This window comes from Lissotriton helveticus, chromosome 8, assembly GCF_964261635.1.
Source record: "Lissotriton helveticus chromosome 8, aLisHel1.1, whole genome shotgun sequence".
NCBI lineage: Eukaryota > Metazoa > Chordata > Amphibia > Caudata > Salamandridae > Lissotriton > Lissotriton helveticus.
In genome coordinates this window covers 1702253500-1702268075 of record NC_136069.1, presented here as the reverse complement: position 1 = coordinate 1702268075, position 14576 = coordinate 1702253500, and positions in this window count along the sequence as shown.

Here is a 14576-nt window from a genome sequence, read left to right as displayed (position 1 = left end):
CCACCACACTTCTGAAAATAATCACCTGCCATGTGCAACAAAAACTGCACTCCATTGTCCATAAGGACACAAACAGGTAATCCCTCCATAATAAAAATCTTGTCCGAAAATTTCAACACACTACATGTGTCTGCTTTGTCCACAAATCTCACAATAGGCCATTTTGTAAATAAATCAATTGCCACCAACCCAAATTCTTTCATTTCACCAATAGGCCCAATGATATCCACTGCAATAGTTTCCCACGGAAGCTCCGGAATCAATCCATCACTCATGCAAGGTTTCAAAGTCTTAAGAGTTTTATCTGTAGAACTACAAACTTCACAGTTCCTAACAAATAATTCAGTGTCCTTATCCACACCTGGCCACCAGAACATACTTTTCACCACAGTTTTGCTCTTCTCAATACCAAAATGTCCCTCATGACACAGCTCTAAAATCTTCTTCCTTAAAGAAATCGGAGGAACAACTCTGTCGCCTCTGAAAAGTATATCTTTTTCTAACGACAATTCCATCCTAACCTCCCAAAATGCTCTAAAATTTCCCTCCATGAAACATTGTCTTGGCCAACCTTTACGAATATACTCCTTAACTTTTTTGAGTTCAAAATCTTTGTCCTGTTCCTCCAACCACTCTTTATTACTGATAGCTGGGGCTCCTGAATCATGAATTAAAGCAATACTAACATTACCCCACGGGTCATCTACACATTCCTCTAGTGGGATGGCAATCTAGATAGGCAATCTGCGATTACATTGTCTCTTCCTGGCAAATAAACCATTTCATAAATACATTCTTTCATGCGCATAGATAATCTTGCCATTCTAGCCGAAGCTCCAGAAATGCCGTCTGATGAAGGGCGATGATCTGTCCTAATAGTTACCGGTTTGCCCCACACAAAGGCTCTAAAATTTTCCAGAGCCCACGCGCATGCCAAGGCCTCTCTTTCAATAATGGGGTACCTGATTTCAGCCGGAGAAAGTGCTCTAGATGCTAAAATAATGATTACCTCCTTCCCCTAGTATCTTTCTGGGATAACACCGCACCTATACCCTTATCGCTCGCATCTGTTGTTAATAAACATTCAACATTAGGATCAAAACTTGCTAAAGCACTAACGCTCTGTAAATCCACTTTAATCCTATCAAATTCATCCTGGCACTTTTTTGTCCAAACAAGCTTCGTATTCTTCTTAAGAAAACTCTGAATATAAAACACCTTTGACGCAAACATTTTTACAAACTTTGCGCAATATTCTGCCATACCCAGAAATGCTCTTACCTCCTCTTTAGTACTCGGTGCCCCTGAATTCACAATATTTTCAATCAATGCCGGTTTAGGTTTCACTCCTTCCTCACTTATGATGTGCCCTAAATAAGATACACTTCTTTTGCAGAACTTACACTTTGATAACTCCACTGTAAATCCTGCCTTTTCTAAAACCCTCAAAACTTGTCTTAACTTAGAGTCATGTTCCACTTTGTCCTTAGCTGCCACTAAAATGTCATCTTGAAAGAATGCAATCATATCCATGTTCCCCAATAATCTATACATCAATCTTTAAAATACCGCCGCAGTCGACGCTAACCCAAGTGGCATTCGCCTAAATTGATAACACCCGAAGGGTGTGATAAAGGCCGTTAAATACCTTGACTTGCTTTCTAATTCTACTTGATGGTAAGCAGCAGATAAGTCTATGGTTGAGAACCATGTTGCGCCTTTAAATGAGGACACCCTCTCGTTGATTTTAGGTAAAGGAAATTTTTCTATAACAATGTTGTTATTAAGATGGTGTAAGTCTATGCATAAACGGATCTTGCCGTTCGATTTCCGTGCAACGACAATAGGGCTGATCCACTCAGAGGCTTCCACTTCCTCAATGATCCCTTTAGCTAAAATTCCTTGTAACTCTCCTTTCACCTCATCTCTAATTAACATTGGGATGGGTCTAACTTTGTGTACCTTTGGTTGTGCATTGGCTTTAAGTTGTATTTTGTGTTCAAATCCCCTCAACTTTCCCAACACAGTACCAAACACTCCTTGAAATTCTTTGTTCAAAACATCACTCAATTTGCTCTCTTCATCCATAACCAACACTTTTTCTTCACTATTGGGATCCAAAATAATACTTAAGTTTTTCTGATCCCACCACCCCAAAACTGATGGTCCCACCTTAGACACGTATAACTTTCCACTTGTACTCCTTCTTTTAAATAAAAATGTGAGCCACCTGTAACCCAGCATCTCAATTCTCTTCCCTGTATACCCTACCGGACAAATATCTGATACTCCTAATTGATCCCCAATTTTTCCCACAAAATATTTCTTCCAAACCTCCTCATTTACAATAGTGTAAGGAGATCCCGAATCTGCATACACTTCCACCACCACTCCACCAAAGATACCTTACATAAAGGCTTCCCTTCTAAAGCCTCATCTGATATGTTGATGACATAATTACCTCTCACATTCTTTACCCATTCCAAACTTCCATCATCCTCCTCAACCACTACCTCGTCTTCATCCCAAACATATTTAACATTGCTACGCTTGCGGCACATTTTTAAAAAATGTCCAATCATCCCACAAATACCACATTTCTTATTAATAGCAGGGTAGGTCCTACTAAAAGCTAAGTGTTCTTTGCTATCACAACGATAACATCTTCTTTCTTCTCCTCTAGTATCTTTCTTCTGATATCTTGCTGGTTGATTATTCCATCTTCCTTGTGAACTCTGTTGATACCTTGTTTGAGTCCTGATTTGTGGTAGAATTTTGCAAATTGCGCCCGAGGTTTTATCATGTTCAGTTTCTTTTACCACAGTAGAACATCTCCCCGACATTTCCGCCTTCCTCATAATGGCTAACACATCCTTTAATGGCGCATCGCCATTCACCCATAGTCTATCCTGTAACGTTGTATTATTATTATGCATAACTAGTTGGTCCCGTATCAATTCATCATTAAGAGTTCCGAATTTACAATCAATCGCTAATTTCTTCAAGTCATCAATCCATTCATCAACCGTCTCTGTTTTGCTCTGCTGCCTCTGAAAGAATTTGTGCCTAGTCACTCCCATGCACACCTTAGGTGCAAAATAGGTATCCATATTATTTATGCAGTTTTCAAAAACATTCAAATTCACATCTTCCACTTTACTCATGCGAGAATTAGTTTTTAGACCAATTGCTCCTAAAGAATGCAATAAAATTCTTTTCTTTTGCTCCGGTTTCATTTTCTTTTCCTCATCAATTGCCTCTATGTAATTTATAAAATATTCATTCCACTCGATCCATTTTATTTCTGGTTGAGTACCAGTAGCCCAAAACGGTTGAGGAGCACTTATAGTGAAATTCTGCTGTGCCATTCTCCCCTCTGTATTCTCTCTATAGTTGTCTGTAACAATATTCTCACTCGAGTCTCCACTCTCCATAAACCTCTCCTCTCTTTTTGTTTATATATTTTTTTAAAACAGTCTCCTTTTCTGTATAAAATGTACTACTCCCCGACGACCTCACCTGTATTTCCTCTTCGTTTTATCCACCACGAAACATACTCCTTCACAGCGTGTACACCCTCGCGTCTCTGCCGTGTACACTTTCGCGTCTCTGCTTCAAATTAGCGGTTCCGCTTTACTAAAATGGCCGCCGCGCAAGGTTACGTTGCGTGACCTTGCGCTACAGGGTCATTTCCTCCACGATCCAGAAGAACTTCAAACAGCCAGTTAGCTGCCTCACGCACTTCCCGTATAGAATCCCACCAGCCGTTCATAAGATGCAGCTACCAGAGATTCAACAGGCACCGTGCGTAAATCAATTAAAACTCTTTTTACAAGAGGTATGTTGCTCTATATGCTTCCGCTTACCGCCAATTCACCGTTGCAATCAGGTTCTGTATATCCACTGTAATCACTGTTAAACGATCCTCCACAACAGTAATTCTTCTGTAGACTTTCTTAAATAATTATCTTAAAGATTTTTGGGTCCTCTTCCATGTTCCATCGTCGCCAATTGTAATGATACTCACAGTCTTATATGTAGTTTCCAGCTTTATTGCAAGAATATAATCCAATACAGGTGAGCACCAGGGAGCAGCCACTATCCCGCCCCACTCCTCTGCAATCGCTCCTTAATTCTAACGATGCAACACAAGCATTCTACAAAGCATCATAGCATTCTTACCACGAGATACAGCCTTAAAGGTGAAGACAGAATAAGACAACATAACATGCAGGTTTTTTTTTTAGATGTCCCGGCAGCCTCCTTCCCCAGTGCAGGGGGTCCAAAGTGGGCTCGTCTGCTGCCCGTGCGTTCTCCTCTCGGGGGTGAGGGCACCTCACAGGAGTCAAGGACAAAGGGCGACGCCTCGAATCACTTGTGGCCGGTGATCCTGGTCAGCTTTAGACCAAAGCTGTGGCCGGAGGACCCAGCGGGCCGCAGTGGATTCTTGTCGTGTGCAGAGCCCTGCACCCTTCTTAGGGGCCCTTGGACGGACGCTGGCCCCGAGTGGGCTCGCGGTAAATCCCTCGGTCCGATGCGCAGAAGTGGCCCTGCCTGGCTCACACCCCGGGTTTCCTCGACGGGGTCGGCTCCCCACTCCCTCTCAGCATCAGCAGATGGACATTAGGAAAGGCAAAAAACGAGCACCCAAATTCCGATATTCCTGCAGCTACGACAGTGTCCTGTAGCAGCCCTTCACCCCGGTGCTTATTCCCTTTGGCGCAGCCTTACTCCGGACAAGCCAGAGGTCGAAGGCCCAGCCGCAGGGTCTAGTAGCCGAGGGTCCGCACTGGACTATCTACCCTCCCCCTCCCCGACATGCAGCCTGGCACCGGACAAGCCAGGGTGACGCAGGCCCGGCGCCTTGGAGGAATTAGGTAGAAATGTGATTGCAGCTCGTTACTAGATGTCCCTGTAGTCAGCTGCAAAATGTGCAGCCCGCAGCTTGAGGTCCCTGTACAGTCAGACAAGGTTTTCAATTTCAATTTATTTTACTTGTTTGATTAATTATAATATTACAAAAGTTCCAAAAATGGGAACAAATCTAAAATATTTATGATTGTTACAATATCTTAAATATGCTAACTTATACTTTAAAATGCAGTACACAATCGGGCAGATTTACAAGCCGCTTGCGCCACTTTTGTGTTTAAGGGATCAAGGGGCATATTTACAATAACTGGCGCATCCCTGCAAATCAGCAGGTATGCGCCAGTTATTATGCGCCACAACTCCGCCATCATGGATGGTGACCGTCCTGACTTGCTCAGAAGCGGTCGCTCCTCACGCTGCTCCCTGCTCACTAATTGGTATCGTAGCGCTTACTGCCAGACTGCTCATTGCCATTGAATTCAATTGCGCACTGCCTACTGCAATTAATTGTGCCTGATCATATCGATATCGTAGCGCTTTACTGCTAAACTGCTCTTCAATTATATCGATATCGTAGCGCTTTCTGCTTGACTGCTCTTCAATTATTATTCATCTGTGCATTGCTCGCTTTGCCTGCTTTATTTATTTGTGCCCGATTGTGCCACTGCCACTGCCCATTTAATAGCGATTAATAAGATTGTGCCCTAATCTCGTCCTGTTTCGCTTTCGGTTCTGCTGCCATTTTGTTGTTTGTTGTTGTGCCTCCCAGCCCGGCTCTCCACCCCGCTCCCGCCTCCCAGCTGCTCCTCCCTCGCCCCGCCCCCCCACTATCCACTTATGTCAGAGCAACATACGCGCAGCGGGCGCGCCCCATGCGCGACGAAGGTGCGCCAAAGGTAAGCCCGTCTACGCCCATCCACGCCTGGACCGCGCCCAGCGCCAAACCCCCTGGCCCCTGCATAATCCACCCCACCCACATAACGTATGACGCCGCCACCCTCTCATCACTAAACCCCGGCCGTCTCCAACACTGCTACCAAGCCGCCCCAGGACACACCCACGGACCCTTCACCTGCCACTCCTGCAAGTTCGACAGCATCAAGATCCACACCAAATCCACAAACTACAAACATAACCCCGTAACTAACCACCTGAAATGTATCCTGCTCAATACCCGCTCGGTTCACAAACACGCAACTGAACTTTGGAACCTACTAGACACCACATCGCCGGACGTCGCCTTTCTTACAGAAACCTGGATGAACGCCTCATCAGCGCCCGACATCGCCATAGCCATGCCGGACGACTACAAGATCTTACGAAAGGATCGCCTCAACCAAACAGGTGGAGGCATCGCCATCGTCCATAAGAACACCATCCGCATCACGACCAGCTCTGACGACACCCTCGCAACTGCCGAACACCTTCACTTCCAGATTCACATCGACCCCAAGACCACACTCAGAGGCACCCTCATCTACAGACCACCTGGCCCCCGCACACAATTCAGCGAAGACATCGCTGACTTCATCAGCTCACACGCCCTCCCCTCCGAGGACTACATTCTACTGGGAGACCTCAACTTCCACCTGGAAAAGAACAATGACAGCAACACCACCACCCTTCTGAATAACCTCGCCAATCTCGGACTCAAACAACTTGTAGACACCCCCACCCACTAAGCCGGACACACGCTAGACCCAATCTTCTCCTCTAGCAAGCACATCTCCTTCGACCACGCCACAGGACTCCATTGGACGGACCACAGCTGCTTTCACTTCAACTACAAAAAGACCACGACCCACAACCACCCATAACCAATCCCCCGCAGAAACTGGAATAAAATTACCACCGACCAGCTCTTCACATCGCTCCACCAAAACCCTCACACCAAATCATTGGACCCTAACCAAGCAGCCATCAACCTCACACAATGGATCCCCCACAGCACTGACGAATTAGCACCCCTGAAAAACCATCAAATATTACAAGGTAGCAAGAAAGCCCCCTGGTTCAATGACGACCTTAAGAAATTCAAAAAGATCTGTCGCATACTCGAGAAAGCATGGCGAAAAAACCCAACCTTTGACAACTTGACCACCTTCAAGAACGCCACCCGCAAACACCACCAACTGATCAGAACCACCAAGAAATCATCATTCAAGGATCGACTCGACAACAACGCCCACAACAGCAAGGAATTATTCAACATCGTCAAAGAGTTTACCAACCCCACTGCCGGCACCAACGACATCACTCCCTCTCAAGACCTCTGCGACTCTCTAACCTCGTTCTTCCACAACAAGATCGCTGACATACATAACAGCTTTGGCAACCAATCCACCCCACCCACCTCTGGACAAAAAACCCCCACCAACAACCTTTGCGCCTGGAACCCAATCACCACTGAAGACACCATCCGCTTGATGAACTCCATCCACTCAGGATCGCCAACCGACCCATGTCCCCACCACATTTTCAACAAGGCAGACTCCATTATCGCACCCCATCTCCGAGATGTCATCAACTGCTCCCTCAACTCCGCTACCTTCCCGGAAAGCTGGAAACATGCCGAACTCAGCGCCCTCCTGAAGAAACCCACAGCAGACCCCACTGAACTTAAGAGCTACCGCCCCATTTCGCTCCTCCCTTTCCCTGCCAAAGTCATTGAGAAAACCGTCAACAGTCAGCTCGCCACCTTCCTCGAATCCAATGGCTCCCTCGACCCATCACAGTCCGGCTTCCGAGCCAAACACAGCACCGAGACCGCCCTCATCGCAGCAACAGACTACACTTGAAGTCTACTGGACAACGGAGAAACAGTTGCCCTCATCCTACTTGACCTCTCCGCAGCCTTCGACACAGTCTGTCACAGCACCCTTATACAACGCCTCAGCAACGTCGGAATACAAGGAAAAGCATTGGACTGGATCATCTCGTTCCTCGCCGGAAGAACTCAGAGAGTCCACCTCCCCCCCTTCAAATTGGAAGCCACTGAAGTCATCTGCGGCGTTCCACAAGGTTCATCACTCAGTCCCACCCTCTTCAACGTATACATGAGTCTCCTTGCATCCATCGCGCGCCAACACAATCTCAACATCATCTCCTACGCAGACGACACCCAGCTGATCCTCTCCCTTACCAAAGACCCAAACTCTGACAAAATCAACCTACACGACGGGATGAAAGAAGTAGCCGAGTGGATGAAGAACAGCCGTTTAAAACTGAACTCGTACAAAATGGAAGTCCTCATCTTAGGATCATCCCCCTCCGCCTGGGATGACTCTTGGTGGCCACCGGCCCTGGGAAACGCACCCAAACCAATGGACCACGCACGCAACCTGGGCTTCATCCTGGACTCCTCCTCGATGACCAGACAAGTCAACGCCGTCTCATCATCATGCTTCAACATCCTACGTATGCTCAAAAAAATCTTTCGTTGGATCCCCACCGAAACAAGAAAGACGGTCACCCATGCACTAGTCACAAGCCGACTGGACTACGGAAACACCCTGTACGCCGGAACCACAGCGAAACTACAGACAAAACTCCAAAGTATCCAGAACGCCTCAGCCAGACTCGTACTAGACATCCCCCGCCAAACTCACATTTCCGGTCACCTGAAAAACCTCCACTGGCTCCCCGTCAACAAGAGAATAACATTCCGTCTCCTCACCCACGCACACAAAGCCCTTTACGACCTAGGACCCGAATACCTCAACACGCGCCTGACCTTTTACACCCCCACCCGCCAACCACGATCGTCCAATCAAGCCCTCGCCACGATCCCACGCATCTAAAGATCCAACATGGGGGGAAGATCCTTCTCCTACTTAGCCGCCAAAACCTGGAATTTTCTCCCGTTCCACCTCCGCCTTACACAGAACCACCTCTCCTTCAGAAAACAACTAAAAACCTGGATATTCGATAAGTAACGTACCCCCCCCTCCCTCAAGCGCCTTGAGACCCTCTGGGTGAGTAGTGGGGATTTGTCCTTTTTCTTTGTTTGAGACTGGACTTTGGATGCTGCTGTAGCGCACCGGTGCTGTGAAACCCCGAGTGCCTTTGACCCTGAAAGGGTCCCGCTTCGAGGCGCTGGACTTTAGTGGGTGTAAGAGTCACCAAAGACTGCTGTAGGCGCAAGTGTGAGCAGGGCTGCGAGCGTGCTGGCAACTGGACTCCGTTTCCCAGGAGTCTCTGCTGTTGCTGGCCTGCCCGAGTCACCTGGGCAGCTCTCCCTGTTCAGGCACGCCCACCTTTGTCATTCCCCTATAAACAGCGCACGTCATCTCCGCTGAGCGGGAGCACGCGGGGAGCGTCCCGGGAGAATCCCGGGACATGGGCGGGGCCGTCTGTGGCCGTCAGGGGCTGAAGGAGGCTGGGCTGGGCCCGGTCTCTGACATCTCCCTCTGTTTCATCAATCTTGGTGATTTGTCTCCATGGTGTTGTAAATTGTGTGGCATTTTATTATTAATGTTCAGTCATTGATATGTCTAATTCACTTACATCTTGTGTCGGTGTATCAATCCTCGGGCCTCTCGATAAATACTTTGAGAAGGCAAACAAGGCGATTGATAAAGAGCTGTTATTAGCCGAGAAACGAGCGGAGCGGCGTCGCTCCATAGAACACCTGAAAAACATACCACTGTCCACCCAATCGGATTTAAACACTTTACAAGATATTGCCAATACAGGGGGGGCGACCGAAGATGCTGATATACTTAGTATCGACCAAATCCCTAGCATTTTTCGGGCACCCAATATCTCCCTCCCTCACTCTGGAACCAATAGTGAGGGAAATATTAGTAGTCATCCCATTGCCTCCATCAGTCTTATTGATCTTAACTCTCCTGTTGCCCAGACTATATTGCCCAACCTGCACTCAACACTTACCAATCGCTCTCTGGATAGGTCCTTGCGATAACACCCGGTTACCCACCAATAGTGAGACTGGTCCCAAAGTTAAGAACCCCAAGAGGGCTGTGTGTTCCCCTCCAAGGAAAAAGAGGAAAAAGGGTGGTGCCAAAAGGAAAAGAACCAATAATCAGGTTTTTTCCCCACCTTCAGTTAATCCTATTACCGGTCTTACGGTTCATCCTGTGATTGAGGTACCCCCAGGTACTCCTCTTCTAGTTACTTCCCCTCAAGATAGTGTTACTGGGTTCAATAAGGAGTGCATCGATATATTCGAGAAACTCCTCAAATCATATATGTTACCCCTGTTGGAGAGGGTTAGGATCTTGGGAGAAAAAATGGATTGTATTCTGGCTACAGTTGCAACACCCCTCCCATTGAGCATCACTACTCAGTCTATCTCACCATAAAAATCTAGTGCTAACATTGCTGGTCCTAGTAACCTTTGTAAGAAAAATAGTAACTCCATTTGTAACAATAAACCCAATGCTTCACAACTGATATCCAAAATGTTCAGTTCTACTACCCCTGCTAAGGATAAGCCCATGTTAGTTTCAAAAAGGTCAACTGTACTGGGGGACCCACCTGAGAGTTGCAGTGGGTTTGTGGTGTGTTGTGGAGCTTCTGCACGTCCCGTTGACCCTGGGACCGACTCTTGTGTTCCTGCCGCTGCCCCTCGCCGCACCCGCTCCGGGATGTGGAAATGTTTAGTAGAACTGGGCATGCCAGCTCCCCTTGTCCATCTCCTTGTGAATCTACATGCACACACCTATGCCCAAGTACGCTGGGGCAAACCAGGGGAGGTAACGGACAGATTTCCAGTGACCAAAGGTGTAAGACAAGGATGTGTACTAGCTCCTACCCTTTTTTCTTTATACATTAATAGGGTCATCAAGTATTTTGATAATCATCCGACCGATGCCCCATCCCTAGATGGAATGAAAATCCCCTTGCTCATGTTCGCTGACGACACTCTCCTAATCTCACAGACTAGACAGGGTCTCCAACAGGCCCTGACTAGGTTCGAACTGTTTTGCAGCGAACATGAGCTTGAGGTGAATGTGTCCAAGACTAAATTTATGGTTTTAAGAGGAAACAAACCGATCTCAGCAAGGGTTACCATGGGGGGTACCTCCCTGGAACAAACGAAGCTGTTCACATACTTGGGAGTAACATTCAGTGAGACCCTAAATTGGTCCCACCAGGTTGATATTATGGCCCTTAAGCACACGCAGTTAGGAGGAACCCTGATTAAAGAGCACAAAGGTTCACACACCCGGCCAATCTCTCCTCTAGTGAAAATCTATGGTTCTAAGGTTCTTCCCTCTGTTTTATATGGGGCGGAACTATGGGGCTATAGTAATCTGGCTCCCATCAGAATAGCTCAAAATAAATTTCTCAGGGTGGTAATGGGTCTTCCACAATCAACACCAAGGATCCCACTCCTGTACGACCTTGGGCTCCAGCCTGTGGAGGACCAGGCCAGGTTTCGTCCACTAGCATTCTGGCGTCGCCTTTGGACAACGCCGGAACTCCATTCTTATGCTAGAGCCTGTTTGGAGGTTAGAGAGCGTCCGGGTGCTTATAATATAGGCTGGTTTAAGGACCTAAGAACCACTCTGAACTCCATGGGGTATGGCGATTTGTGGTTAGATCCCGCAACTGTAGCATTCCCTTCAAAAAAGGCCTTGAAACTATGCTATTGGGAGTGGGTGGTTCAAGCCAGACATTCGAGATTGGGCTCTAGTACTCTTACTAGTTTATTTGTGGCCATTAAAGACGTTCCCAATCTTGAAAAATACTGGGACACTATAACAAAGCCCTTGGACCGCAAACTATTCCACCAATTCAGATGCGGTTCATTGCCTTTAAAGGAGTTTACCAAAAAATGGGGCTCCGGTGGGACAGGGCACTGTCCTAAGTGTCCGGGTCAAGGTGAAAGCCTAAACCATTTTCTGTTTGCTTGCCCCTTGTATGCTGCTCCGAGAGCCAAATGGTTAAGTCCGGTCTGTAGAAGTCTGGGAACGCGCTCGGCTGTCACTGCCAGTAGAATACTAAAAACAAATGTGTCACCACTAATTGTAACAGGCGTAGCAAAATACTTAGGTTGGACCTGGATCCTTAGAACCAGGTTCATCACAGTATCCTAGGTGTTTATTAAAATTCCATGCTTCTTTACTTCCGGGAAGTTGTATTAATCTGTGTCACTGCGGTATTTTTTTTTAGCAATTTTGCATTTTTTATATTTGTTCATAAGAAGTCTGTTAAGTAATTTAATATGGTTTTAGAGAGTTTTTTATTCTGTCTTATATTAATTGTACATTTCATGTATATTATGTAATGTATGTCTTTTATGATGAATCAATCGAATAAATGTAGTGCGCTATACAAATTTCTAACTTGTGTGCCGTACATATGACGTATCTGGATGGAACCTCTCCACCTATGAGGATTAGAATTGAAGTTTATTCTTATCACTGTAAAACGAGCCTCTGCGGGGTCTTTGCCCCACGGAGACTTTCCAAAAATTACTCGAAATATGACCTTCATCACTATCACACGAGGTACAGTGACAGAAGGTTACAAATTAGAGCATTTCTGTGCTTTTGATAGTGCGGTAGCGTCGTGGAAGAAGGATATAATTGCAATTTACATCACTCTGATATTATGCTCGTTTAATTGCACCTTATAAAACATCCTTTAATATAATAACTAAAGGTAGCAATCATAACATATAATTTAATCCTAAAGAATGTATGCATTTAGACGAGAATACAACCGTTGTTGTTTCTTCGCAAAGGATTCTGGGCATGCAAAGTTCTAAGAGGATTGTGGTTCCTGAAGACGTCATTTCCTGCGCGGATATCCTATCTTGGAAGCTAACCTTCTTGTTGATTGGCTGCATCAAAGGCGGCCCCTCGCTTCCTTCTTGTTGATTGGCTGCATCAAGGGCGGCCCCTCTCTTCCTTCTTGTTGATTAGCTGCATAAAGGGCGGCCCCCTCTCTTCCTTCTTGTTGATTGGCTGCATAATGGGCGGCCCCTCTCTTCCTTCTTGTTGATTCGCTGCATAATGGGCGGCCCCTCTCTTCCTTCTTGTTGATTGGCTGCATAAAGGGCGGCCCCCTCTCTTCCTTCTTGTTGATTGGCTGCATAAAGGACGGCCCCTCCCTCTCTTGTTGTTGTTGTTGTTTTGTTGCTTGGCTCTGCCTTGGATTCCTGCCTGTCCCGAGGGTCCAGCGCGTTAGACCCGCAATCTCTCTCACCTGCTGACAAATATGTCCATTTATCTGTGCTTTCTGGCGACCCACAAACCTGAAGTTTCCAAACTACAGTATAATAATATATTCTCATCATCATTAAAATCGTCATGAATGTGGAACTGAAAACATAACAACATTTCCTCTCCTCCCCACCAGTGATTTCTTCATCTCCTCATTTTGTTTGGAAATGAGCCCAGCAGGCTGAGGCTGCGTCAGAAGGGGGAGGGTGCAGTACCGCAGCTCGTCACTAGGGGTCGCTGTAGTCAGATGCAAAATGTGCAGCTCCCTGTACAGGCAGACAAGGTTTTCAATGTCAATTTATTTTATTTGTTTGATTAATTATAATCTTCCAAAAGTTCCAAAAAGGGGAACAAATCTAAAAGATTTATGATTGATACCATATCTTAAATATGCTAACTTATACTTCAAAATGCAGTACAAAATCGGGCAGATTTACAAGCCCCTTGCGCCACTTTTGTGTTTAAGGATCAAGGGGCATATTTACAATAACTGGCACATCCCTGCAAATCAGCAGGGATGCGCCAGTTATTGTGCGCTACAGCTCCACCATCAAGGATGCGCCGCATTTACAATGCGGCGCACCATGGTGCAAAAACGGCACAGATGCGTCACGCATCTGTGCCGTAAAAGTGACGCATTGCTGGAGTTGCGTCGCAAGCGTGATGCAGCTCCAGCAATGCTCTGGGGGCCCTATCTAGTTAATGCTGCGTCAATCCTTACGCCTGCTTCAGGCAGGTGCAGGGTTTTGACGCAGCATGGGCCTAAAAGTGACTAAGTGAAATCTTGTAGATTTCACTCAGCCACTTTTAGGAGGCGTTCCTGCGCCGGAACGCCCCCCCCCCGCCCCTGCACAGGAACGCCTACATGTGGCGCAGGGCAATAGAACGTGACGCATCTCTCAGATGCGTCACGTTGTAAATACCCCCGCACCATGGAGCAGGATTTGCGCTGACGCTGCGTCTCAAAGGTGACGCAACGGTGGCGTAAATGAGGCGCAAGGGGCTTGTAAATCTGCCCCCAAGGGTGTTAGCATAATAGGAATAATAACATTTACTCATTATTTGAAAGGTCCTTTGTATTTCTGTGTTACATTAAGATTCATAATATTTCCTTTATTTGCTATGCATACCTCAATTTATTAATATGCAGCAGAAATTAGGGGCCTTATTTATGAAGGCCTTGCGCCGCCGGTGCATCACTTTTAAAATGGGAAAAAGTGACGCACCGGCGGCGCAAGGCCTTCATAAATAAGGCCCTAGATGTCTCCAAAAGTATCATATATTACAACATTGATTGGCTCACTTTAATGATATATTGCTAGTCGGGGCCTACTAAGTCACATCTCATTACCAGATATGTGTGTAGCTTCTATGTCTAAAACCCCACAAAAGATGCTGTTATTGGGAGATGTGCCAGGTCTTTTTGATCTAGGCCCAAGGCTCTTAAAGATCTGGCCCGTTTTATAAAGTTCTCTGTTTGTTTGCATATTGGAGGAGGGATCATCTCAG